At 44.1% G+C, this 25,017-nt stretch overlaps 1 protein-coding gene across 2 annotated transcripts in view; it reads right to left on the reverse strand.

The window, feature by feature from the left end:
* Pik3cb (phosphatidylinositol-4,5-bisphosphate 3-kinase catalytic subunit beta) overlaps positions 1-10,749 on the reverse strand; it is a 108,777-nt gene extending 98,028 nt beyond the window's left edge. For both annotated transcript variants that reach the window (XM_057768284.1, XM_057768283.1), the window contains exon 1: positions 10,581-10,749. The gene's annotated coding sequence lies outside the window, so the exon portion shown is untranslated. The remainder of the gene's footprint in view (positions 1-10,580) is intronic.
* Between the last annotated feature and the right edge of the window lie 14,268 nt (positions 10,750-25,017).

Consider the following 25,017-nt stretch of genomic DNA (forward strand, 5'->3'; position numbering starts at 1 on the left):
GCACAACATCCTTACACATAAAATAATATTTTGTTCTTACATCTGAATCTACCACTTAAAAACTTTGCTCCATTTGACATGTAATTTCCTGAAATTCAAATTTCCTCCAGGGGTGATGTCTTTAGTACCTTCATTAGAGAACTGTTAAAAAATTACAGAGAAAGCACTAAGCACAGCCCAACATGTAAGCAAACATTCAATAAATGTTTGTTATTCTTGGTCTGCTTAACTCCATACACAGTAGGAGACGCTTGGGAGTTTTTCTAATACGCTATATGCACAGCCACAGCTTTAAAAGGCAAAGGCCATAAGAAGAAGCTGGTGCTAGGCACAGAAGCAAGCATCATTAATACCAGACCACGGAGGTAGTCAGGTGGATCAGGGCTTTGAAGGTAGGCTGAGCTACAGAGCGAGTTTGAGGCCAGCCTAAACTACTCGAGACCTTGTTTCACAAACTAAAACGTAACACAAAAGACAGGCCAGACATTCGCCTGGCAGAATGCTTGCCTAGCATTCATGAGGCCCTGGTTCAGTCCCTAGCACTCATAAACTAGACAAGAGCTGCTGCAATGCCAGCACTTAGGAGACCAAGAGAGGAAAAATGCTGAACATTCCAAACCAGCGTGAGCCACACAGGGAGTACTAGCAAGGCCTACCAGGTCTACGTAGCAAGACTGTCTCAATCAAATTCCTTACATCCTCTACCCTGCCCCAAACGAGAACAAGTGACAAGCTGGCTCATCATAAAGGCAGCATGAGAACCTTGCACCCAGCAGTTCCTCATCAAGAAGAGACAGCATGGCTCTAGTTCACAGAGTTAGAGGCTGGTGGAGTTCTATGAGTTTGAGGCCAGCCTGGTCTACAGAGTGAGTTCCAGGACAGCGAGGACTACACAGAAAAACCTTGTCTCGGGGGATAAAACAAACAAACAACAACAACAACAAAAACACTAATAGAGGGGTAAGGTGTACCCAGTGGTAGAGCACTTACAAGAGGCACACAATTAGAATACTAGAATAAAGATGAAGCCATACAGCAGGAGTTAACAAGGGTCTGGGTGCGATGGTACCCAGGCAGGGGAAAAGAACACTTTGAATCTGAAGACAACCTTAGTTACACTGTAAGACCCTGCTTCAAAGGAAAACAACAAGATTTTGGAAGTGAGAGTGTGGTTTAGTGGCAGAGGGCTTGCCCAGAATGCAAAAAAGCCCTGGATTCCAACCCCAACACTGGCAAAAAAAAAGTAAGTTTAAGTTCTACGCCAACTAATGATAGAAATTATCCTGTTATTATATATAATTTGTACGAGGTAGGAGTGACCTGGCCTCAAAGAGAGCACCTCTCACCTCAGAAGCTGAGGGAGGAGGATGACAAGTTTGAGGCCACCCTGAGCTCCAGAGTGAGACCTTGGTGGGGATAGGGTGTCTCTTACACTTCAGCTAGCAGGCAGGCCTTCTGGGTATTTAAATTCTACGAAAACTGCCATAGATTATTTTAAACAAAGCAAACTCCAACTGTGATTATAATTATGATTCTGGTTGTCTTAAATGCCAATTATTCAGATCTGAAAAATTCAATCCTTTAAACTAGTAATCTATAAATGTACCCAAACAGAGCTTTGACCTCTTGTTGACAGCCACTGAAAATGCCTTCTAGTGGCTCAGCAGGTAAAGAATTCATGGAATTCATGTCTTCAGTCTAGCAATCACTGTGGTTGACCACAGTCAACACTAAATTATTTGGGCAATGCTGGTTGATCATCTAACTCCTTAAAGGCCTTCCATCTTTTCCCTACTTCACAATGGCCATTAATGACTTCAAATGACAGAAAAAGCACAATCTGTAAATATTACACAGTTAGGAAATATTCCTAGCTAGTTATTACAAATGTCCAGGGAAAAACCACAGTCAGGAATGTGGATAAACTGTAGTTTAAAATAAAGCTTCTGGATTACCACTTATTTCTTCTAATCTACTTAATCCTCCGGTGCAGGCTCGGATAATCAGGATCACAGTTCCCTCTAAGGCAAATGGTCACTTGTCTGGTGGTCTCCCCAATGGCGCGGCACTAGACCAACCACACCATAGAACAAGCAAGGGATGCCAAGCTCAGCCCCTCCTAGGTTTTCTCTAGAGGACTGTGAACTGGAGACATGACTCTTGACAATACTAGAAATAGGACTTTTCAGTTCCAGCAGTGTATTATTCCAGAGGTCCCAATGAAGGACCTCAACCTCAGGTCATCTGCCCAATATTAAAAGAACTATTTTATAAGTCACGCACTTATTTATAACCCTAACATTGTATAGCTATGAGTTCCAGGCTAGCCTAGGCTAGAGACAGAGACTCTATTCCCCAACAAAGGAAAAAAAAACAAAAGACAAATCAAAGATTTATATATTTTCTGAGGGAGTAACAGAACCCTAAATCAACCATGTTCGGATGGAATCAAGTAAGTAACGGAGCAACTACATCTGCAATGCACTAAGGCAGAGATAGTGTATTATCCCTTAGTCACCAGAAAACTACAAAAGTGTAGGAATAAAATGAGTATGCTAGCAGAATGTATACAGAAGGCAAGAGAGCGGTCATGAGGAAAAGCTGAGCCAGGCACAGTGATGCATGTCTTTACTTTTTTATGTACTTATTTATTTTGGATTTTTCTAAGACAGGCTTTCTCTGTGTAGCCCTGGTTGTCCTAGGATCTGTAGACCAGGCTAGCCTCAAAATCAGAGACCCACCTGCCTCTTGCCTCTCAAGTGCTAGGATTAAAGGCATATACCACCACACCCAGCTGGTACTCTAAGTCCAGCTTAGGAGGCAGAGGTAGGAGACTCTGAATTCAACAGGCTGGTCTACATAAAGAGCTCTACGACATCCAGAGCTACATAAAGAGACCCTGTCTCCAAACAGAAAACAAAAACAAGAGGAGAAGGACGAGAAAGCTGAGACTTCAGAACATGATCCCCACACTATCTGGCATGCTAACAATAAATATATGGGAATTCCATTTTATCACAGGTGGGGGTAGGATATGACTCACCAGGTAAAGGCACGGCCTGCCAAGCCTAACAACCTGAGTTTGGTCCTCAAGACCCACACAATGTGCCAGGCAGTGGTGGTGCATGCCTTTAGTCCTGCCCTCAGCAGGCAGAGATGGGCAGATCTCTATGAGTTCTAGGCCAGCCTGGTCTACAGTGTGAGTTCCAGTATAGGCTCCAAAGCTACACAAAGGAAACACTATCTTGAGAAACCAAAAAGACTCACACAACATAAGAAATGACTCCAGCCGGGCGGTGGTGGCGCACGCCTTTAATCCCAGCACTCGGGAGGCAGAGGCAGGCGGATCTCTGTGAGTTCGAGACCAGCCTGGTCTACAGAACTAGTTCCAGGACAGGCTCCAAAAAACCACAGAGAAACCCTGTCTCGAAAAACCAAAAAAAAGAAAAAAAGAAATGACTCCAGAAAAGTTGTTCTCTGTCCTCACACAACATAAGAAATGACTCCAGAAAAGTTGTTCTCTGTCCTCCACACATGCGCTGTGACAGCCTCTCCCCACCTGTACACACACACACACACACAAGAAATGTATTAAAAAAACAAACAGAAACAAATGACCAGACACGACGATGTCAGAAGTCTAAAATACCAGCACACTGAGACACAAGGATCTACGTTCCAGGCCAGCCTTGGACACATATTAAGAAGATCCATTCTCAAAGCAAATCAAAGCAACAAGAAACGTCTTTTAATTTAAAAATCTCTTTAGTTTAAACTAAGCCAAATGAGTAATGTATCTTTGGCAAAATCATGCACTAGTAAAGTTGGAAAGGGACTCAATGACCCAATGTCTTTCTAACTTTGTAAATAATTTCTTACATGTTTGAATGGTTCAATTATAATTCCTGTACACACAGTTTTATGGAGCAAAGGAAGTGCAACTTAAAATCAAAGCAAAACATGGAAATCTAGTTAATTCATGGAGGGAAGACATGTTAAAAAAAAGAATCAGTTATTTCTCATAATACTGGGCATTTATTTGCTGGCTCAAGATGAAAAGAATCAGAACTCAGAGAGAATGAAGAACTTTGAATTCTAAAAATAACTGAGATAATAAAAATTCACTGTAAAAACAATTTTTTTTTAATTAAACAAGTCAACGATGGCAAGTGAGAGCTCTTGCATTAAGGGGAATGATAATGTGCGCACCGGATAAACTGTGACTGCACACTTGCCATCATCCCAAGCCTCCTTTCCATTTGGGTTTTGTGCATTCTTTTTTTTAAAAATCTCTCTTTAAATTGACTTCTTGGTTTCATTTGAGCAGGTATTGTAAGACTAAAGAGTAATTCATACTCTCATAAGGGAAAGAAAAAAGAAGCAGTTAAAAATAAAATTATGAACCAACCACCATAATATTTTATGTTAGTATATACATTTAAGTGAAAAAATAATATTTCGAGATCAAAAGCTCTTTATTTGAGATGAATGTAACTGATGACACTTTACTTAGATTGACTAAGAAAAGTAAGAAGACAGAAATTGCTAAAATGAGAACTCGAAATGGGGACATGGCTGCAAATTTAGAGAAACAAGAGTAGGGGACTTAGAAGATGGTGAAAGCACCGAGTTATGCCCTGATGGACTCTCCAAGGAACGAAGAAGGGAAAGCTAAGTGATGGCTATCAGAAGAGGTGCGTGGTTCCTTTATCAACTACTTATATAGCAACATAAAACAGAATTTTACAAAGAAGGAGAGAGAGCCCAGAATTAGTTTAAATGTGAGTGAAATAAATTGTCATTTGTAGGAGACTTCACATTGTGGCACAATAACCCCAGGACACTACAGAGAAGCTTCAGGAACTACACAAACTCCTTGTGTGCATATCATTTATAAATATAAGTTAAATATCCTGAAAGTGAAAACACAAATCACAGACTGGGAGAATATATTCAAATCAAATGTAGGATAAACAACTTATTTCCATATCTTAATATTTTCCCCAAAATGAGAACAATATATTTGTGTGTGTGCATATATGTGTGTGTGTCTTCTCAAGCAAACATATTTATATATTGTACTACTTTGACTTTGTCAACTGGATACAAAATAAAATTTAAAAATACATTAAAAAAAAAAATCTCTTTAGTCAGCCAGGAGTGGTAGTGCATACCTTTAATCTCAGAACTTTGGAGATAGAGATAGACAGATCTTTCTGTTATGAGTTTGAGACCAGCCTGGTCTACATAGGAAGTTCCAGGATAGCCAGGGCTCCCCAGCCATGCATCTAATCTTTATGACTTTTCCTCACTGACTACAACCTTGGGACTCAATTATTTAACCCGGAGATAACACAAAGACAATTATGGAATACATGCAAGAATATATCCACTAGTTAGAACCATTCTAAAAGGCCAGAGTGGAGCCATGTCGGGACTTTGAAAGGCAGACTTTGATTACAATGAAGCGGGAAGAGCCCTTTCAGCTGGAAGGATGCCTCTCACAGGTGTACAGGCATTGTGAACTGCCCCCGAGCATAAATTCTACTCACAAAACAGCCCAAACCAACCAGGAAATACACGGGGAGGGGAGGAGAGGAGAAAATACTAGGGCATAAGTAAAACGTGAGGTGGGGGGAGAGGAAGGGAAAGGGATAAGGAGAGCTGCCCCACACACGCTGCAAACTGCTAACATCTGACACAGCTTTCTTCCCTTGCTCCTCATCTTCACTGAAAATTATTCTTCTAAAACTTTGAATTCCAACGCGTTCCCTAATATTTATTTCTACTTTGACAACAGACGTGCATACTTTGGGTTTGCTTTTGTGTTTTCTGAGACAGGGTCACATACTTTAGTAGTGCAGTCTAGCCTTTGACTCAGGACCATCCCTCTACTTCAGTTTTGTGCACTGGGATTACAGACATGGCCCACTTCTGATTCTTCTATAACCTTTCTTTGCTTCCAGACCTCCTGAGCAATTTCCAGCATTGACAGTTCAGGCAGACACAGGGAGAAATCCTGAACAATTTGGCACTTTATACAGTATGACATCGCTGTCAAGTAAGTAGTCAGTAGAAACCAAATGACAGGGATTTTTCTCCAAATAGAGCAATTTGTGGAAACTGAAACAAATGATTGAGAAGATTACACACACATATTCATGTGTACACACACATATTTATTCTCACACATATACATATATACAAGTATAATGGAAGGTGTCAGATTCAAAAAATAAATTGTCTAATTGAACAAAATTTATAGGTAGGCATGGTGGCCCAAACCTACATTTCTCGTATTCAATATGTATGAGGACCACAAGTTTGAGACCAATCTGGAACACAAAGAAGGGTTCTATCTCAAAAAAATAAGTAAATAATAAAAAACAGCAGGCAGGATAGGTAAACCAGTTAATGTTCCAGGCTATGATCTGATTTGAGAATATCTCAAGGAAGACAGAAAATGTCTCTATCATCAGAAAACTCATGTTATATTGGAGGAATAAGATCGTAAATGAGGGAACAAGAAACCAGGCAGAGGTAGGCTTAGTGGCATACTCCTTTGATCCCAGCACACCACTGGCAGAGGAGGAGGTAGATAGCTGTGAGTTTGGGTATAGCCTGGACTACACAGCAAGACCAGGCTAGCCAGAGCTATACAGTGAAACCCTTGTCTCAAAAGGAAGAGACAAAGACAGAGTAGGCAAAATAATTAGAAGATATGAAAATAAGGTTTGGGTTTTCTCTTAATGAGAAGCCTTTGGAACAACAGAATGGTAAGAAATGCTCCTATTGGTATGGTGGTACATACCTATAATCCCAGCAGAAGGGGGAACAGGCAGGAAGATAAGTTCCAGATCTAGTCCTGACCGTATTATATTTAAAATGCCTACAAAAGGGATGGCTCGGTGGTTAATAGCACCTATGGGTCTTACAGAGAACCTAAGTTCAGTTCCTGGTTTGTCTTTTTTTTTTTTTTAAAGATAATTTATTTTAATTGTCTCTCCATCTGTGGTAAAGGTAGTCTAGAACTCATGTGTAATGCAGGCTAGCCTTGAACTCTTGGTGATTCTCCTGCCTCAGTCTTTCAAGTGCCAACATTACAGGTATGCACCCATAAACCACCTCTCCAATCGCCGTTCCCGCTCCTCTACACATAACCAGTTCTTTAACCCTTTCAGATTTACTTTCAAAATTTACCATCTGCAATCCAGAACCAGAGGATCCAATGCTCTCTTGGCTTCCACTTAGTAGCCTGCACTCACATGATTCACACACATACATGCATGCATACATACAAGCAAGCAAAACACTCACAGTCATAAAATAAACTTTGGAAATAAAAAATAAATACAGAGCCGGGCGGTGGTGGTGCACGCCTTTAATCCCAGCACTCGGGAGGCAGAAGCAGGCGGATCTCTGTGAGTTCGAGACCAGCCTGGTCTACAAGAGCTAGTTCCAGGACAGGCTCCAAAACCACAGGGAAACCCTGTCTCGAAAAACCAAAAATAAATGAATAAATAAATAAATACAGAGGCAGGCAGATCTCTGTGAGTTTGAGACCAGCTTGGTTGACAGAGTGAGTTCCAGGACAACCAGGACAGTTTCACAGAGAAACCCTACCTTGAGAATCCAAAAACAAACAAATAATAATAATAATAATAATAAAGGATGCCTATAAACAGAGCAAGGAGCCTGAAGAGTAGCTCAATAGTAGCAAGGACAAGGACCTGGATTCCAGCTCCAGGATTCCCCATACTATCCAGAACCGCCCCCCCCCCAAAAAAAAGAGAAAAAAAAATATATAGGTCTAGATAGAGCAGAAGTTTGATGCTCAGGACTGGTGATAAAAATCTGAGTCAACAACATGTGATAATATTTAAAGAGGAAGAGAATGACGTCACTCAGAATGAGCACAGGTAAAGAAATGAAGAGGGACAGGCAGAAGGCCCTCAGGGATTTTGGATGTTTTCAACTCAAGGAGTAAAGAAGGCAAAGGAAAGAGGGAAGAAAGCCTTAAAACTCTAAGGCCTAGAAAGGTCCTTGGCATTTAACAATTCTCAGACCATATAGCTCTTCCACCAAGGCCTCCTCTTCCTATCTGCCACATATTTATCTAGACTCTATAAATTAAAAATCTGTAGAAAAAGAGTGGATGGGGGAAGAGGGGTAGGGAACTGGGAGGAGGGGAGGGAGGGAAAACTTCAGTTGAGATGTAAAAACAAAAATTAAGAAAAAAACAACAACAAAAATCTGAAGCTTAGAACTGGGCCCAACCCTTGGAGCCGCAGCTATTCTGACTTTGACTTAGAGCAAGGTCTAGAACCAAAGCAAGCTGCCACTTCTGACCCTTAGCCTTTCTATGGTGGGTAGCGGGAGCAGCAATCCGTGAAGCGGACAAGGAAGGCCTTAAAGAACACTTAAGCCACAGGAGTCGCCTTTGCTTTCCATTAAATTTGCTGACATTCACAAAACAAGCTCATCAGGAGCCTTTCTAGATCAACCTGCAGAAAAATGAAATAAAAGCAGAAAAGCGGGGCTAGGGATATTAGCCAAGCGCATGTTTATCATGTGTGTAGACCTGGGTTCAATCCTCAGCCTGCACACAGGGAAAAAGGAAAGGAGGGAAGGGGAATGGAGGGGAGGAGGGAAGTCAAGGTGGCCACAGAGATGTAGCTCAGCTGGAGGCACTTACCTACCATGCAAGGAAGCCCTGAATTTGATGCCCAGCTCGGCATAAAAACAGGTGTAGTTTACAGGTGTGTGGTGGGATTCCAGAATTAGGGAAGTAGAGGCAGAGTTGCCCACACACAAGAAGCCAAAGCTACAAAATAAGCTACAGGTTGGCCTGAGCTACAGAGTAATATTCTGATTTTTGTTTGTTGGTTTGAAATACACAAGAGGTCTGGGAACATATAAGCTCTGAAGTACAGCACTTGCCTAATATAACAAAGCCCTAGGTTCAAAACAAATAACATCCAACATCCAACTTGTTGTCAGGTCAACGATCTTTAGCACCACAAGAAAACCACCTGATTTTTCCAACTTTGTAAAAACACCCTGAAGGTGGAATGTTCTAGTCAGTGTGTTAATCACAAGGGCAAACTAGAGATGTTTCTTCAGTCCTTTTGGCTTTAGTGAATATTATTTCAGTTTTACACTTGCAAGGTTTTGCCTTCTGAAACTTGGGCAACATCCTAATCCAAAGTATTTGATCTCCACCATATTATAGAGACTGTTCCTACACGCTTTTGCTTTCTTTTTTTTTTTTTTTTTAAAAAAAAGTGTGTGTGTGTGTGCCGGCTAAAAGCTAACCTCAGGTGTCCATCTCTTTTTTCTGATAGGCCCTCTCATTGGCCTAGGATGCCAGGATTCTGACAGGCTGGCAGGTCCACCAGCAACCCCCTGGGACCTACACAGCACTGGGATTACAAGTGGATTTGCTTCACAGAGTTCTGTAAGGACAAAGGAGAAGATGCAAATCCAAGGCCAGCCTACTCTATAGAATGAATTCTAGGCCAGTGAAGGCTAACACCGCAAAACTCTGTCTCATAAAATCCAAAACAAAATAAAACAAAAATCCTCACACACAAAGTAGCACAAAATCAGCAAGTGATAATGAACTCCTGGAAACTCAGACTCCGTGGAGATGTTATTAGGAACCATATTTCCAAACATCCATTCAACACTTCGGAATAAATACTCATCTAATTTAATTATGATGACTTCACCACACAGTAACACTGCCCACAATGATGTTTACAAAAGCACTTGTCACTCCCTTCGGATGTAGCAATGAAGAAAAAAAAAAGGAGTATGTTTCCATACTCTTCCTGTGTTTATACTCTGTAACAAGTGACAATTTAAGTGCCACTTCAGATGGGTTAAACAGCAAAGCAATTTTGATGGGTGCTGTTGCCCTAATTCACTCGTATCTGAGAGAGGTTTCCAAATCAGCCTTTGAGAAACTACAGAATTCTAGGAAGAGACTACAGAATCCCACTCTGGCCGCTGTAAGATAACAGGCTCCTGCATTAAGCAACTCGAGCGTATTGCAATACTAGAGCAGTTCCGAAATAAAAGTATCCCCAATGTCAACCTGCACGAAGGAACTAGTCAGCGCCAGCAAGGATGCTGCAGCGGGCTGCTCCCAAGAGCTCCGATCCACCGAGTACCTACAGCAGGGTAAGTTTGGCCTCCCGCAACCCCAGGAGGTGAGTATTCACAGTTCCCGCTTCACGTCTCCCCGGAGTATTTCAGTCAAGGCCGCGGGACGCGTCAGCGGCTGCACCCGGGACTCTGACCGGTCGGAAGCCGGAGAACCCGGAATCGCGCCGCGAACGCGGCGCTCAGGCACCTGAGGGTCGGCAACAGTCGGGCGTCCGCACCGACGCCAGCCGGGCCGCTCTGCACCCGCGCCTCTTATGATCGCTCCCCGGGCGCTCTGCGCTGTTCGGTGTCCGCTGCCCGAGGCCTGGGCGCCGCGTACCTCAGAGCCCGTGCGGCCGCGGCCGAGCCCGGCAGGAAGCGCCGCCCGAGCCGCCAGCGCCGCAGCCCGCGCCGCCGCCTCCCGCGCTCACCTGCCCCGCGCGCCGCCACCGGCTCCCGATCCCGCAGCACGATCAACAGCTCCCGCGGCCGCGCCCGCCCGGCTCCGGCACCTGCATGCCCAGCACTCAGCCTCCTGCTGCCTTCGGGGCTCAGAGTAATACCCGCCCACCGCCCACGACCATGGCCGGCTCCGTCGCAGCCGCTGCACCGCCCGACGGAGCACGCGCGCGCCACCGCCGTGCCCGCGCCTGCGCGAGCGCGCGCGCGGGCCTCCCGGGTTCTCCTCCCTGCTGGCCTGCCCCGCCCACCCTCTAGGGCCAATCCCCAGACGCCCGCCTCCAGGCAGCCACGCCCACTAACCGCGCAAGGCTCGGTCCTGGCCCCGCCCCTCGGGAGAGTCCGCGCCAGCCTCTCCCTGTGCGACTGTCTGCGCCGCGTTCCTACTGCGCTGCCTGCGCGCTTGGGTTGGCTTGCGGAGCACTGCGGTGTCTGCAGCACCCAGCTCGCCGCCTTCGGGAAAAGCCGCACCTCCGCAGACACCCTTTGTTCCCACGGCCCAGCTGGCCTTCCATTCCCTGTGATGTGAACGATCCTTTAGGTTTGAAGTGGCCAGCCTTTGAAACACTTCTGTGTTGTGTCCCCACACGACCACACTTGACGTTTGGCTGCCTAACCTTACACTTCGCCCAGCGCTTTTTGCTTGCCTCATCTCCCTGCTGTCGGGAAATTTCATAGTCCTTCCTTTAGTGAAACGCTTGAATTTCACTTGCTGTCAACCAAACCTTGGGGGCTGGGGAAAGAGCTCAGCGGTAGGGCATGCACACAGCATGCGTGAGGTCCTGCGTGGGATCCCTATAGTCTTTTTGTTTGTATATCATAAACCTACTGTGACCCAATGCTACTCTTAACAGTTCAGGCAAATACTTGAATGGTCTGGGATAGAATCTACAAGTAGAACGAAAATGAGGCAAGGTGACAAAACAGTTTGATTCTGGGAATGTAGCTCAGAAAATCAAGGTTGGTGGCCCAAGCTTGTAAATCCCAGCGTTCAGGACCCAGTACATTGACAGGCCAGGTGGGTTACAGCGTGAGTTCCAGACTAGGCAGAGCTGCAAAGCAGGACTCTTGTCTCAAACAAACAAACAAAAAACAACAGAAGTTAACCTATTTCACCATTCTCCTAGGAGTGTGGGGCTTTTATAAACAATTGTAAGAGGAGCTGGCCTTTGAGGCTTCAGACCATTGCCAATAAAGCCATCAAAATGGTTAACCCAACAGTGAACCCCGGGTCCTTTCAGATGTCCAATGAATAAAATTACCCTGAAGACTCAGTGAGCTCACAGCCAGAAATGTCAGTAAAGGGCCATCACAACTTGACCCTCAACCCAAGTCTCAAGCTTTCATACACCCCACTACCACCACAAGGTCGGCCTCAGGCCCAGGACAGAAACCATCTTTCAGGCCCGCAGAAAAGGACTGTGAAAATATTTCCTGCAACGAGAATGGTAGGAAAAATTGAGACATCTTGAAAACAGAAGATATTTCCAGCTTTAAAGAGAACTAAGACGTGTTGATCTTAAGAGAAATGGGCTCCAGCGTGGTGACACATGCCTTTAACCCCAGGACTAGAGAGGCAGAGGGAGGTAGGGGCAGGCAGAGTTCCAGAACAGCCAAGGCTACCAAAGAAACCCTGTCTTGAAAAGTAAAATAATGATAATAAAATAAAAAGAAAGATTGATTGGACAAACAGAAAGGCGGTATGAAGAATGTGGATATAGGAGCAATACATCTTAAAACCTAAGGACACTAAAGTCCCCAGCAGCCACAGAAGCTAGGAGGGGGATATAAACCAGAGCCTTACATTCCTTAAAAGGAACCAGCCTTGCAGACATCTTGACATCACTTTTGGAGTCTAAAACTATGAGGAACTAAGTTTCTGGATTTTTTCAAGCACAAATTTTGCAATCGTTTCCTCAACTAGAGAAAAGACTAGCCCAAGTGCCTAATGTGATAGGGCTTGTCATGGCAACAGGAAGAACTGGCAATGGGGAACGTGATTGGCAGTCCAGCACCTTGGGTTGTTGTTGTTGTTTTGAGGTTTTGACTTTATTTATTAATTTTTGACAACCTTGGATATCTGAGGTGCTGGGATTGAATATCTGGGACCTATGAGACAGCTTGGTGTTTAAGAACTCTGGCTGCTACCCAGAGGACCTGGACTGGATCCCAGCACCCAGACGGCAGCTGAAAACTGTAACTCTAGTTCAAGTAGGAACTAGATAGGACACCCTCTCCTGATGCTTCTGAGCACCAAACAAACATGTGGTACAGAGATACGCATACAGGCAAACACCAATATACATAAAATATATTTTTATTATTATTGTTGTTGTTACTATTGTTAATTATTATTATTTAGTTTTTTGAGAAAGGGTTTCTTTGTGGAAGCCTGACTGCCTGACTGTTCTGGAATTCACTCTGTAAACCAGGCTGGCTTCGAACTCAAGAGTTCTGCCTCCTGAGTGCTGGATGTGTGCCACCACTGCCTGCCTGAGATAAAACGTGATTTTTAAAGAATATTTTTAATTTATTCGTTGAGCCGGGCAGTGGTGGCGCACGCCTTTAATCCCAGCACTCGGGAGGCAGAGGCAGGCGGATCTCTGTGAGTTCGAGGCCAGCCTGATCTACAAGAGCCAGGACAGGCTCCAAAGCTACAGAGAAACCCTGACTCGAAAAAACTAAAAAATAAAATAAAATAAAATAATTTATTCGTTGACAATTTCACACTTGTGTACTATGTATCTTGATGATGTCCATCTTTTCATTTGTTTGTTTTGTCTTTCTGCAATGATGGGACTGTGCCCAGGACCTTGCGCATACTTGACACGTGCTCTACCACAGAGCCGCGTCCCAAGCCCTAGGTCTCACTATATGACCTTAGTTTTCCTGGAACTTAATATGTAGACCAGGTTGGCTTTGAATGCACAGATATCTGCCTGCCTCTGCCTCCCAAATGCCACCATGTTCCTTCTCTCCCCGCCCCCCACTTTTGTGGAGAGAGAGAGAGAGAGAGAGAGAGAGAGAGAGAGAGAGAGTTACTAAACCTGGCATCATAACACGTGGCTGTGACCTCAGCATTTAGAAAGCCAGGAGAATTAGGAGTTCAAGGTCAGCCTGGGCTTTGTGAGCCGATCTCAAAAGAGAACCAGATTTACTAGGCAAAAGAGCATCCATGTTTGTAGACTGCTGCATATCCTGGCTGGCCTCAAATTAAAGACACTCGTAGCCGGGGCATTAAAAAAAACAAGCCAGTCCTTCTGTCTTAGCCTTCCCAGTGCTGAGATTATAGGCATGGATCCAGGCTTAACTGGTTATTTACTTGGACATTTGAGGTTTAAAATTCAAACCACATAGCACGTTCATTATAAAATCGGGGGATGGAGATGGGGTTGAGAGAGTGTCTATTCTCCAGGCTGCCTTAGAACTCATTCCTCTATCTTCCAGATGCAGGGATTACAGTCCTGTGCTACCATGTCTGATTTTACTCACTGCTAAAACTGGAACCCAGGGCCTGTGCAAGCATTTACCAACTGAGCTACAGCTCCTGAAATTAAATAAATATATAAGTGAATGTAATTTTTAAAATGTTAACTTATTCTTTTGAAAAGTGGGGAAAATTGCACATGGCATAAATTAGTTACTCTCACAGAAATGTGGGGAAAGCCTAAATGGTGACCTCACATCCTAGAGAAAGTCAAGAAAACCTCATCCTGCACTACCCATACAGGCCTGCTCCCCGCCGCCCCTCTCTCTTCCCTTTAAACACCAGAAGATCCAGGCTCCTATATTAGTGCCATTAACCTTGGAAGGAAAGGGGTAGAAAGAGAAAGACATCTAGAGAGAAGACAGGGCATAGAGGATGGAGACGGGGGAACACTAAGCCCCAGCCCCTTGAGCAGAGGTGAACAAGCGGCCTGGGGAAACCTGCAGATAAGAGAGGGAGGAACTTTGGAGAGAGAAGGTAAAGCAGAAAGCTGCCCCACCCATCTCTTTTCTCAGGCAAGAAAAACATAGTTCCGTGAATGCTTGCTACCTGGCATTATTGGCTTCTAAGTGTAGAAATGTTGACTTGGCCTTTTAAGGGTGAGAAGGTGGCTGCTGGTAGTTGATCCCTGGGCCTCAAACATCTTATCAAGTGCTCTACCAATGAGCTACTTCCCTAACCCATGGTTTGTTTGGTTAATTTGTTTATTATTTATTTGGTTTAAATTTTTAATTTTTGAGACAGTCTCAGTTTTTTAAGTGATCCTGGCTGACTTTCAGCTCTCTGTAATTCAACTGTCTCGGCTTCTATAGTAAGGGGTTAACAGACACTAAACACCATGTTTGTCTTGAATCAAGTTTTTCTGTTGTATGAATGACTTTTTTAAAACTTGGTTTTTATACAGTATATTTTGATAATATTCTTTACTCTCCTCCAAATTCTCCCAGATTTCTCCCACTTCCCTACCCACCCAACTTTGTGTTCTTTCTCTGAAATAAAATAACACCGAGTGGCTTGTGTGTGAATTAACTACTCTTGGGCCCATTGAGAAGACCAGTTTTCCCTCCCACAGAGGTTATTGATTGCAAATACCTTCTTAGTTAAGGGTAGGGTCATAAGGCTTTTGTTTTGTTTTGGTGTTTGGTTTTTCAAGACAGGGTTTCTCTTTGTAACAGCTCTGACTGTCCTGGAGCTTTTTCTCTGTAGACCAGGTTGGCCTCAAACTCAGAGAGATCCACCTGCCTCTACCTCTGCCTCTGCGCCCAGAGTGCTGGGATTAAGAACGTGGGCCACCACCGTCCATTTTTTATTACGACCTCTTATACAGTATAACTATAATATATCTGTTTTATATTTACATATATATGCATAAGAAAACATAAATACTCTCTAAGTGGTATCACGGCCTGTAATCCTGGAAGGTAGGTGAAGGCAGGAGGGTCAGAAGTTCAAGGCCAGCCTCTGCTACCTACTTAGTGAGTTCTAGCCTGGGCTGTTTAAGATTTCATCTCAAATCAGGCACAAGGTCTTTAATCCCAGCACTTGGAAGGCAAAGACAGTCAGATCTCTGTGAATTCGAGGCCAGCCAGGTCTGCAAAGTGAGTTTTAGGACAGCCAGAACTGTTACACAGAAAAACCCTGTCTGGAAAAAAACAAAAACAAAAGAGAAAAAAAAAAAAAAAACATGGGAGGACTGTAATTTATTGAGAAAATAACTGTCATTGAAGAAAGAAAAGCAAAAGCAGGAAGCCAGATGGTTAGTGAGGAAGACAGTGTGGCCTCAGGGGTAGCTCCAAGGGAAGGGAGCTGGAAACTAGCCTTGCAAAGAGGGCCGGTTCACACTGTATTTTAATAAACAGTACTCAATCGTGTAAACCTGTGGCCCTAGAGTGGCATCATTCTGCACAGAAATACAAGGATAATAAATCAGGTAGTTTGCAGGTCACTTTGTGCCAGAGTACGCAAGGAGCTGGATCAAAGAGTATAGCCCTGATTCCCAAGAGGCCTGAGTGTGACTCTGCCTTGTGGAATGTGAGCTATCTATCAACAAAGGCACTGCCCTGTTGTTGTGGACAAGTCTCTCTAAACTACAATTTAAGTTTCTTTTCTATCTAAGGAAGATAATGCAAGTAAATAAACAATTTACACAGCCTACACTCTACTTAAGAAGAAAGGAGCAACTGATGGGCTGGCTCCTCCATCAGGAGAGTGAATATCCAGGTGGATTAGGGTTCATTCTCCAGCATGGGGGGTGGGGGGAGATCTGAAGTTCTGGAGTTGAAGACCTGCCTCTCTAGTCTTAGAGAAAGAAAGAAGGGGACTTTGGCAGAAATGTCCATACAACCCCAGTGATACAGTGATAGTCCAGCAGCTCTTCCTGGGTAACTCCTAAGAAAATTCTTAGGATACAACAGGCCTTCCTAGATAGCTTACACGCCCTTTAAAAATAAAGCCATAGCTTCAAAGAGAATTGCTTTAATGGACTTCTTTACAACCTTTTTCTTTAAAAATAAACGAAATGCCTCCATCCCACCCCCATCTGTCTCTGTCTTGACAGGTGATGTCCTGTAGCCTGAGCTCCTAACTCAACAGGTAGCTGAGGAAAATCTTGAACTTCTGGCCCTCTGTCTCCATTTCCTCAGTTCTCCGACTGCAGACAATCAGTTTCTCAAATCTTTATCTCAAAAAACAGAGCCGCCTCTGGTGGTTTGGGTCTGTAATCTCGGCTACTCAAGAGGCTGAGGCAGGAGGATTGAAAGTTCAGGGTCTAGCCAGGCAGTGGTGGCGCACGCCTTTAATCACAGCACTCGGGAGGCAGAGGCAGGCAGATTTCTGTGAATTTGAGGCCAGCCTGGTCTACAGAGCTAGTGCCAGGACAGGCTCCAAAGCTACACAGACAAACCCTGTCGTCTTGGGGAAGAGAAAGAAAGAAAGAAAGAAAGAAAGAAAGAAAGAAAGAAAGAAAGAAAGAAAGAAAGAAAGAAGAGGAGAAGGAGGAGGAGGGAGAGAGAGAAGAGAAGAGAAGAGAAGAGAAGAGAAGAGAAGAGAAGAGAAGAGAAGAGAAGAGAAGAGAAGAGAAGAGAAGAAAAAGTTCAGGGTCTGTGGGGACTACAGGCCAGCAAGGCAATTTAGCAACTTGGAGAGACAGTGTAATACTCTGTTGGAAAATTTAAAAATTAAACTATACACACACACAAACCAAGTAGCCAGAGAATATCACAGGTGTTGAGTTGAGTGTGGAAAGCCCCTGGTTTCCAGGTTCTTGTGTCCCAGAGAAAGAAACTGGACTGGGGCACATGGAATAGAAGCAGAAGTGGAGAGCGTTTATTAAGAAGGAGAAGGGCACACCTAAGGGACTGGGAAGACAGATATACAGAGGTGTATGTGCACATGAGTTCTGATTATTCATGAATGACTTACATAAATTGGTGTTTGTTTTTAATTTTGTATCACAGTGATTTATTTTTATTTACTGTAGGAAGGGGACACATGCATGCTACAACTTGCGGGAACTGGTTGTTCTCCCCTCTACTCTGTTACTCTGTGGGTCCTGAGGATCAAACTCAGATTGTCAGGCTTGGCAGCAGTGCCTTTACCTTCTCTGGACCATCCTTTCTTTTTCTTTCTTTCTTTCTTTCTTTCTTTCTTTCTTTCTTTCTTTCTTTCTTTCTTTCTTTCTTTCCTTTCTTTCTTTCTTTCTTTCTTTTTTTGTTTGTTTTTCTTTTTTTTTTTTTTTTTTTTTTGGTTTTTCGAGACAGGGTTTCTCTGTGGTTTTGGAGCCTGTCCTGGAACTAGCTCTGTAGACCAGGCTGGTCTCGAACTCACAGAGATCCACCTGCCTCTGCCTCCCAAGTGCTGGGATTAAAGGCGTGCGCCACCACCGCCCGGCTGTTTGTTTGTTTTTCGAGACAGGGTTTCTCTGTATTTGGAGCCTGTCCTGGAACTAGCTCTTGTAGACCAGGCTGGCCCTGAACTCACAGAGATCCACCTGCCTCTGCCTCCCAAGTACTGGGATTAAAGGTGTTGCCACCACCGCCAGGCTTGGAATTACAGAAGTTATGAGCCCTCATGTGAGAGATGGGTATTGAAACTGGGTCGGCTAGAAGAGCAGTCAATGCTCTTGCAACAGGGCTCCAGACCTTAGTAGACCCCTAGATCTTAGCATAACTGACTCCATGATGGAAGTACCATTCAGGCTGTAAAACTCAGCACATAGACAGCACCACCTACCAAAACTAAGGCCAAGGCCCAATCCATCAAAGTCTTCTCTAAATGCACTACTGTTGCTTTTTGCCTTCTGTACTTCAGCTTCTGGCTGACTGTTCATGTTGAGTGAAGTATGAAGTTATTGGGCTACACTGGGGTCCCGAACTCCCAATGTAGTCACCAGCTGGCTAATAATGACTTTCTATTGGCTCAAACCAGGTCTAAGCAGTCTCTCTGATGAACACCCCACAGCACTTTTTTAAAAAAAAACTATTTATTTTTGTTTTATGTACATTGGTGTTTTTTTTTTTTCCGCATGTGTGTCTGTGTAATGGCATTTTCTGAGTTATCATGTGGATGCTAGGAATTGATCCAGGGTCTTCTGGTAGAGCGGCCAGCACTCTTAACCTCTGAGCCATCTCTCCAGCACCATTTGATTATCCTACAATGGCTAAATTTTAAACGACAATTTGCTCTTCAATATTAATGTAACTAATCTTCTGGGTTTTTAATATTCCAAAGAGGCCAAAGCCAGTGAGCCCCTAAAATAAATGAATAAATAGCCATGCATTGTGCTTCAAAGTAATCCCAGCACTTCAGAGGCATAGGCAAGTGGATTGTTATGAGTTTGAAGGTAGCCTGGGCTACATATTGAGTTCCAGGACAACTTGGAGTACAAAGTGAGATTCTGTCTTGAAACAAAGCAAAGGCAAAAACAAAACTGAAAACCAAAAGGGCTGGGGGATTAATTCAATGGTGGGATCAACTGTCGAGCATGGGAGGCATTTGGTTTAATCTCTAGTACCACAGAAGAAATAACAAGGTGACGTCAGAATGTGGTGGGACAGTTTGGGATCAGTGCACTCGCCTAGCAGGGAGAAGCTACGGAGCTGTATCCGCATACTACAATAAAAAATCATAACTAGAATAATAAAAGAATTGAAAGTGTAGTTATAAGACAGTTTGGATTTCATTTTTATTTTCGAAACAGGGTCTTTCTATGTAACTCAGGCTTGCCTTGAACTAGGGACACTTCTCCCTAACTAGACTCTAGAGTCCTAAGATTGCAAACGTGTCCCAACAGGCAGTTTGAATTCTTGTACAAGCTTTTGATAATTAGTTAAGTGAATCTGAAAGATGTGGCAGGCTTGAAAATTCTTATGCAAATGAATGAGAAAGCTTGCAGGTACAAGAACCCTCTCGAAAACAAAAACCTGCCTTGCTCAATCGAGAGGGTGGGGACAAGATAAATGATTGAAGTGACTTCCCTAATCTTCAGTTCCCTTCGCCGCACGTGGGGCAGATAAATGCTGTTCCTTCTACGTGATCAAGGTTCACACTCTGGGGTCATTGGCATGGCTCAGCTGGTAAAGGTGCTCGCTGCCAAGCCTGACTACCGAGTTCAACCCCTGGGACACACACACGTAATAAGAAAAATATTTTTTAACTCAACAACAACAAATTTTACACATACAGAAGCTATGGTATGACTCAGTGGTAGAGTCAATCAATCCCTAGTGGTGATGAAAGATATGCCATCCAGACGAAACTTTCAGAATGGAATTGACAAAGGTGTTTCTGCAAATCTACCAAAAGATGGTTTAGGGATATAGCTCATTGGGAGCAAGGCAGGAGAACAGGACAAAGTGACCTCCAAAAAGCCATATAAACTTAGCATTTAAAAAAAAATGGCTTGCTAATAGTGGCAGAGGTCTTTAATTCCAGCACTTGGGAGTCAGAGGCACGTCACAGGATCTCTGGGTTCCAGGCTAGCCTGGTCTACAAAGTGAGATCCAGGACTGCCAGGGCTATTACACAGAGAAACCCTGTCTAACAACAACAACAACAAACCAAGCAAACAAACAAACAAAAAAGCTGGAAAAGAGAAAGACAGTTACACTGCCACCCCAACCCCAATCTACTAAATCTGGCTCCTGGCTCAGGCATAAGGACACCGCAGAGTGAAGACTTAAGATGTATTCACGAGGCAGAGGCAGGTGTACCTCTGTGAGTTTAAGGCCAGCCTGATCCAGTTCAAGGACAGCCAGGGCTACACAGAAAAAACCTGTCTTGAGAAATCCACAACAAACAAACAAAACAAAAACAAATAAAAAACCAAGATGCTAATATAAAGATTCTATTTATTTTATGTACACGAGTGCTCTATCTGCACATGCGCCTTTAAGGCGGAAGATGGTATCCGATCCCACGTGGTTGTGAGCCACCCTCTGATTGCTGGGAATCAAACCCAAGACCTCTGGAAGAGCAGTCAGTGCTCTCTACCACCAAGCCATCTCTCCAGCCCCACTAATGTAATTTTCTATTCATGAATTTGTAGATAGCAGAGCAAGTATGAGAAAGCCTGCTTTACACAAATAAGCAAAAAAGCCCACACTACATAACATACAAAGTCGAAGTTCTTTGTGCAGAGGGGCTGCCTCATCAGCAGTGGTGGGGGTAGAGGCGCAGCTTCACACCACGCGAGGTCCTTCCGTCCTTTAGGAACTTCCTAAAGTCAGATCATTAGCTTTGCCACTGAAAAGAATTTCAGGAGAAGTCAGTATAAAGCAAAACTCGTGTTTAAAACTTGAAATAAAGGTCTGCATGGTGGTGCGCATCTTTAGCTTCAGCACTTGGGAGGCAGAGGCAGGCAGATCTCTGTGAGTTCAAGGTCAGCCTAGTTTACGTTGTAAGCCCGGTTTCAAAAATAAAAAAATAAACGAACAAACAAAAATTGAAAGAAAGGAGGACAAAGAGTTAAGAGCACAGATTGCTCTTTGGAGGAACCAGTTCGATTCCCAGCATCCACATGACAGATTTCAACCATATGTCACTCCAATTCCAGAGAATCTGAAGTCCCCCTCTGACCTCAAACACCAGGCACATAGACGTGTATGCAGGCAAAACACCCTTATACATAAATTAAAATAAAGTAGTTTTTTTAATTGAAAGAAAAACACATAGGGAAAGAAGAACGCACCCTCAAGAGTTGAAGTGTGGGCTTCTCAAAGCTTTGTAGTTTTTCTGTTTCTGTGCATGTGCTTATGAATATGCGTGTGCAGTTGCCCACGCGGTGTATATATACATGTAGGTGGAGGCCAGAAGACAACCTTGCTGTCATCCGTAGGAATGTCATCCACCTACTCTGAGACAGGGTTTCCTGTTGGCCTGGAGCTCACCAATCAGACCACAGTGTTTACTGAGGGACATTTTAAGGACTGAAGGGATGGGGACCTGGGTTTTGATCCCAGCATCCGCAGTGCGGATCACACAACTGTAACTCCAGTTCCAGGAGATCCGAGTCCCTTTTCTGGCCTCGGAAGGCTCCTGTGTGCGCATGGTGCACGTTTATTCACGTGGACTCACACTCAAATACAAATACATTTTTAATGTTAAAAAAAGACCTAAAAACTTTCTTTTACTTTTAATTATATTTGTATATATGATGTGTGCATGTGTATGCATGGATGCATTTGTGTGAGTGATGCTATGGCACATGTATGGAGGTCAGCGACAACCTCGGGTGCCAGTAACCCCCTTCTACCTTATTTGAAACAAGTGCTCTTTGCTGTTTTCCCAGCAGGCTAGTGAGTCCACCAGCTTCTAGGGGTCCTTCTCTCTCTATCTCCCATTTTCCCATAGCACACTCAGGCTACATAGTCTGATTTCAACATTGTTGACACTCTGTTTTTGTTTGAGTGTTTTGATTTTTGAGACAGAGTCTCACTGTGCTGCTCTGGTTGTCCTGGAACTCACCATGTAGACCAGTCTGGAATCAAACTCACAGAGATCAACCTGCCTTTGCCCTTCAAGTGCTTGGATTAAAGGCGTGTGCCACCACAGCCCACAAGCAAATATTAGTCATGCTGGGATTCTTGATTTTCAGCTGCCAAAAGGATTTAGCCAGACTCCTGGGTATAGTGGTTCTTTTTCCCTGTGCCCCTATAACTTCCCTGTCCTTCTATTCCATCTCGCTTTAAGCTACTGTACTCTCTTGTTGCTCCGGGCCTCTTCACCCCCCCCCCACCCGCAAAGTACATCTTTTCCTTAAAAACTGTCACTGTTTTTGCTGTGATGTATGTCTGCTCAATTCTATGTTCTAGTATGTAAGAATCTGGAAGCGGGTGTCACCTGATCCCCATTATCAGCCAATAAGAGTAGAGCTTTTGACTAGCAACTAAAGGGCCCCATCTTTAATCCTTAGCATGCACACACACGCCACCACCACCATACCACAAGTTGATCTTGTTGCTATATACCTGCAATCCCAGCATTTAGGAGGCTGAGTCAGGAGAATCTGACTTCAACTTCAAAGTCAGCCCTTGTAGTGATACTTCATTTATACTTCATTTATATTTTAATAAATAAAGTTTGCCTGAACTTCAGAGAGTAAAACAGTTGCACTGATTAGCCTTACAAACCAGGTAGTGGTGGCACACATCTTTAATCCCAGTTTGCCATAGAAGTGCATGCCTTTAATCCCAGCACTAGAGAGGGCTGTAAAACAGGAGTCAACTCTCACAGTCTCATTTGGAGATTCTCATTTGGAGGCAGGATTGCCATTTCAGACTGACATAAAGGTAAGAGCCTGTTTTGCTTTTCTTTTTTTTTTTTTTTTTTTTTTTTTTTTTTTTTTTTTTTTTTGGTTTTTCGAGACAGGGTTTCTCTGTAGCTTTGGTGCTTGTCCCAGAACTAGCTCTTGTAGACCAGGCTGGCCTCGAACTCTCTGAGATCCGCCTGCCTCTGCCTCCTGAGTGCTGGGATTAAAGGCGTGCGCCACCACCGCCCAGCCTGTTTTGTTTTTCTGACCTTCAGGTTGAACCCCAATTTCTATCTTTGGGTTTTTATTGACCGTGATACAAGCCCTGTCTCAAAAACAAAATAAAGCAAAGCCTGGAGCTATAGGCTAGTGGCTAAGAGCACCTGCTGTGCAAAATGCACCAGCATTTTGATTCCAATACCTACATAACAAGTTAGACATCTGGTGTATAGCAGTAATCCCAGCTCCAAGGTAGAAAGAGGCAGGGACGTCAATGGGACTTGCTCTCAGGCTAAACGAAAAAACAAGCTGCAAGTGGAGGGAAAGACTCTGCCTCAAAGGAATAGCAATGGAGGACACACAATACCCTCTGTGGCCTCTGCACATGCAGGCGCATGCACCCAACACACGCCACATATAGGTACACCAGAGCACACACACACTCATAAAAAAATATTAAACAAAAGAAAAGGCTACCGAAAGAAATTAGTACAGACATTGTTTTTCAGCTTTCAGTAGTGCATTTTAAAGGGGAAAATTTGTTCCGGGAGCCCCAAGACTATCTAGTCTTCCACTCAGCATCATTTAGAGGCACTGGGAGGCAGGGGTGGAGATATGAAGAATGAACAAAACAACACGACTCCTGCAGCTGGGGCTGCAGCGGAAGAAACAGTCATAAATGAAGTCATCACATGATTAACTGCAAATTACATCTAAGCGACATGAAGCCGGGGCGCCTGATGTTGTGAAAGCAAATAATAATAGGGGAATTGGCTTAGTCAGAGGGGAAGCAAGGGTTTCCCTAAGGAAGGGACAGATAGCTTAAGTCTGATGGAGTACAGACTTAAAAGGAAGAGGGGTAGTTAAAAGGACTACAATCACCAACAGCAGCTTGGGCAGCCTTGCAATAGCGTAAGCGGATGCTCCCTGCCCTTGGGAGGGAGAGGCAGAAGGATCAGGAGTTCCAGGTGGTCATCCTCAGCTGAATGGTCAGCTTGAGACCCTGTCTCAAAACAAACAAAGGCACAACCGAAAACAACTTAGGGAAGAGATCCGTGGACCCATAGCAGGAAGGAAGTTGGGCAAAGGAGAAATCCAGAAAAGCCGAAGGAGGGGCTAGAGATGTAGCTGTCACTCACATACAGGAGTCCTGGGTTTGATCTCTTAGTAATGGAAAAGCAACAAACAACAAGAAAAAAGCAAAAAGCAAGAGAGCAGGCAAATAAGCACACACCCCTCAGGGGAGAAATTTAAAAAGCCCTTACTTCTCAGGTGCAGTGTCAGCTGGGTATGTGGTAGACACCTGCAACCCCAAGACCCAGGAGGTTGAGGCAGGACGTCAGCCTGGACCATGTAGTGAGGGGCTGTGTTGAGAAGCAAATTATGGTATGTTTCTCTAGATCCTTTCTTTCTCAAATGCCAACACCAAAGTCCACAAGGAGAGCCTTCTGGGCTTTCGCCAACACCAAGGAGAGCTAACTGGAGAGCTGCCAGGACGACGGTGACTATTCTAGTGCAAACCATTTGCCATTGTTAACTATAAATGACAGGAGGTCACTGTTTGGTACAAAGCTCCTGTATAGACGGGCTAAAGTCAAAACAAGTTTGATGGCATATGCCTGTGATCCCAGCACTAGGGAGGCAGGAGCGGGAGAGTCAGGAGTTCAAGACCAGCCTCAACTACATAGCAAATTTGAGGCTATGTTGCATGAGACCCTGTTTCATAAAATTAAGAACCACCAGACCCCAACAAAATAATCTAGGGTGACTGATTAAGTCCGGGTGGGCGTTGGTGCCACATGCCTTTAATCCCAGCAGTCGGGAGGCTGAGGCAGGCGGATCTCTGTGAGTTGGAGGCCAGCCTGGTCTGGTCTACAAAGTGATTTCCAGGGCAGCGAGGACTGTTTCACAGTGAAACCCAGTGTAAAAAAAAAAAACTTAAAAAAAAAAAAATCCT

The sequence above is a fragment of the Chionomys nivalis genome, chromosome 4 (assembly GCF_950005125.1).
Source record: "Chionomys nivalis chromosome 4, mChiNiv1.1, whole genome shotgun sequence".
NCBI classification, from domain to species: domain Eukaryota; kingdom Metazoa; phylum Chordata; class Mammalia; order Rodentia; family Cricetidae; genus Chionomys; species Chionomys nivalis.